Source organism: Elephantulus edwardii, unplaced genomic scaffold (genome assembly GCF_000299155.1).
Source record: "Elephantulus edwardii isolate Elephantulus edwardi_28Jun2011 unplaced genomic scaffold, EleEdw1.0 scaffold00031, whole genome shotgun sequence".
Classification (NCBI taxonomy): Eukaryota; Metazoa; Chordata; class Mammalia; order Macroscelidea; family Macroscelididae; genus Elephantulus; species Elephantulus edwardii.
Window position 1 is genome coordinate 13,332,394 of NW_006399781.1, and position 4,224 is coordinate 13,336,617.

Here is a 4,224-nt window from a genome sequence, read left to right on the forward strand (position 1 = left end):
TTCTTCTTTCATCATTATAGGCTCTTGCTCATATGTTGTTTCATGAAATTCTTCTGTGTCTTCCAATTCCTTTCGATACAGTGACTCAGTATATTCTTTCAATCTTCTTTTAATACTTCCTGGATCATTTAACATTCTGCCGAAAGCATCATAGTATTCTCAATTGCTTGCCATACCTCAGAGAGCTGGACAATGACTAGGGATGATAGAACTTACATCTAGTTTCTATTTTAGTACCCACACTTTGGTGGCATAGCCTATGGGGAACTGAGATGCTAACTCAATGCCATACAACTCTGTGTGTTCAAATACACCAGTCACTCCACAAGAGAATGACTGACAATCTAAATGTGGGTAAATCATAGCCCTGGAAAGCCAGTGCTCAGTCTGGCTATGAGTTAGTCCCAACTTGATGGCAATGAATGAGCAAATGATACCTCACTGATACGTAAGTATTACAGTTCTTATTTTATAGCTGTTGCTGTTGTTGGTTGCTATCAAATTAACTGTGACCATGAGGTACTCTAGTGGTATAGTCTATAGTATGTTGTGCTACTAAAATTGAACTTCGGCCAATAATAACTTTGTATTTAAAAGAATAAAATATTGCCCAGTCTTGTAGTATCTTCACTATTTCATCATTAGGTCCATGGTCGTGGTTGTTAAGTTTTCCAGTTGTCACTGATAATTCTCACTTGAAATTTACAAAATTGAGATTTTTGAATGAGAATTATCCCAAATAGCACAGTTTCTGAAGTCTAATATGGTATTGCTGTGTTCCGTCAAGTGGATTCTGACTCATTGCAAGTCAATAGAACTGCCTAAGGATTTCCTGAGCTGTCACCTTTAGTAGAGTAGATCACCAGATCTTCCCCGCCCTCATGAATGAGCTTAATGGGTGGGTTCAAACTGCAGACCTTTCAGGGAATATTGGATCACTTTGGGTCACTGGAATTGCATGTTCTTTCCAATTAATACAGCAACCTCCTTGCTTAAGGCTCTTAACTTTCTCCAATTGAAATTGCTATCAGATCTGTCTGATTGCTAAGCAGGTGCTCTCCTAAAAACTGAGAAACAGGAATCAGAGGGAAGCCTGCCACTGCTCCCCTTGCATTTGCATTGGAAGTTAATCCTTCAGAGTGTTCAAGTGTTCAGTGACAGGAAGGGAGGCCGATAAAATGTAAAGATGTGCCCCCTTGAATTCATTTGGCACTCCCATCCTTGTTCCTGATGAAATTATTCATTAATGACAAGCTCTTTAAAGAATTATCTCTCAGTGACTCTGTGCAATACAGAGGGATAGTATGTCATCAATAGCTAAGGGATAGTCAAGATTGCAAATTTCTTGCTGTGCTAGTCATGAAATCATTACTCATCAGCCAATGTTAGAAACAAAAATGCTTCCTCTAAGTACCATAAAACACAAATATTTATTAATGCTGTGTTATAATGTTAGGCTGATGAACGTTTGTTTGTTGCAGGGTTGCACGTATGTGCATAATTAGACTAAGGTTTTCAACAAGTACAAGGTGACTTATTGAAGCTACAGCCTCCAGATATCCACCTACAGGCAAAAGGGATTATTGCTTGTTTATTTCATGAAGATGTATTCAGAACCTCAGAAATGTTTTTCAAAGAGAGAGAACGAGAACTGATTTCTGTTTCTCTATTCCTTGCAGGCATTGTGAATGGTGCTGGTTATGGCAAAAGGATTGGGAAGACAGGTGGGAGAGGCAAAAAAATGAAGATGAATAGATAAATAACCATTTAGAATTAGAAAATGATGATGGGCAAATCACAGTTATAAACTCCTACTCAAGTCGGAAGGAAATGAGGATTTCATTGTCTCAAATTTGCCCTACACGCTGTTGCTAGATTTTGCATCTCCGGTGGCTAAGTCTGTAAGGAGTTGTGCTGCTAACTCAAAGGCTGGGTTTCCCTTATATTTTGAATCCACCAGACTCTCTCTGCAGAAGAAAAATGGACAAATTCCTACAATGTGATTTATGGCCCTGGATATCCCAACGGAGGATCAGTTAGTAGTAAGTTTGATTCCAAGGCAATTTGCCTTGAGATTGAAAAAAAGTTAGGCTATATCTCAGATCAAGCTCCCACAAGTCAAGTCTAAGACTATTGGCTTTACTCCAGTGGCTTATTATGTGAATGCTCTGAGGAGAAAAGGGCAGAGGATCTAGCAAGGATGAAAAGCTTAGCTAAATCCAATCTCACAGGAGCACAAATCCCTCACAGAGTCAGCCAGCAATCCTACTCAAAGTGCTATACTGTTGTTGTTATGGGCCCTCCAGTCCATTAAGACTCATATTGCCCCTGACTGGATCTGAAGCCAGCCCTATTCTGTGTCATACTAATCTTCTCAATGTGTCAATCCATCTTGTTAAGGATCTTTCTTCCTTACCTTGAACCTCTGCTTTCCCTGGCATGATGTCCTTTTCCAAAACACTGACCCCTCCTCACAACACGCCCAAAGTATGTGAGGCAAAGTTTCACCATTCTTGCGACCAAAAAGCATCTTTGTACTTATAACTTGTTAGTCAAATTTGTGTCTTCTAGGTTGCAACACCCCCATGATACATCTTCAAGGATATGTACATGTACAGCCAAGCACAATCAATAAGAGTGCATCTGAATTCCAAAATCAATCTCCATAATAGTCTATGTGTTTCCTACTGCCAAAGGGGCCCTTTAGAGTAGTGAGAGAAGATCTTCACCCTGAAACCCACAGCGTCCCTTTTCAGCAGGAAGTAGCTAAGAGAATACGCCATCCCCTTTTCCTTATGACTCAGGGTGAAGTCTCTCTCAGGGAGGAGTGATAGGGAATGGCAAAGGATACACTGACAAAGAAGATTAATCAGAACTGGCTTTGACAAGCACTGTGGCATTTGGACAAGAACAAACTGGGAGGAGGGTAGAGAGAATAGTGCAACAATGAATGAGTGGAAGCCCAAAATCTCTGTAAATGTTTATGAAAATTAATAAAATATAATTATAGAAAAAAAAACAAAAAGCATCTTTGTTGCTCTTTCTTCAAGACATACTTGTTTATTCTGTTGACAGTCTGAGCACTCTTCTCCAACACTGCACACCAAAGCATAGGTTTTTCTTCTGTCATCCTTAGTCACTGTCTACCTTCCAGATGTAAAGCAAGTAACTGAAAAGACCGTGGCTTGGATCAAGTGCCCCTTAGTCTTTAAACTGAATCACTGAACTTCAGCACTTTGGAGAGGTCCCTGACAGTAGATTTTCCCAATGCAACAAGTATTTTGATTTTTTTTTTCCTGCTGCTTCTATGAGTGTGACTGTGAAGGTAGGCAAGAAGAAATTGTCTCAATCTTATCTCCATCTACCATGATGTTGCCTATCTGCCCAGCAGTGAGGATTTTTGTCTTTTTTATGTTTCGATGTAACCCATATGGAGACAGGAGTCTTTGATTATCTGCAGCAAGTGTTTTAAGTCATTCTCACTTTCAGTAGCAAGGTTGTATCATTTGCAAAATGCAAACTGTTGATGAATCTCTCCTTAAACCCTGACGTCACATTCTTCATCATAAAGTTCAGCTTCTGGAACGATTTGTTCAGCATACAGACTGATACACATATGGAGAAAGGACTGCATACAGGTGTGGAGAAAGTACACAGCTATGACACACACCTCTCTTGATTTTAAATCGTGCCATGCTCCCCTGCTCAGTTTAGAAAAGAACTTCTTAGTCTAGGTAAATGGGCACAATTAAGTGTTCTGGGATTCCCATTCTCAATAATAGCCATAATTTTTTTTTTACATTATCAAATGCACAGTCAATAAAACACAGACAGACCTCTTGCTGGCGTTCTCTGTGTCAAGCCAAGATCTATCTGACACCTGCTGCCATGGCCTCTTCTAAATCTAGCTTGAGTTTCTGGCAGTTCTCTGTACCATTTCAAATGGTTGTTGAGGTCTATTCCTGGGAAGTTTCTTATCTTTCTGAGTAACAAAAGAAAACAATTGTGAGTAGTCATCAACCATTGTGTTGTATAGTTGGGAGTGTATGCACCATTGGTAAAGAAGTCTGAATACTAATAGCACCAGTATAGTCCTTACTTCCCTTTTAATGCAACCTCTAATTTCAATGAAAATTTACAGAGACTTTGGGTTTCCATTCACTCATTGTTGCACTTTTCTCCCCTCCCAGCCCTCCCCCCAGTACACTACCCTCTTGGAAAAGT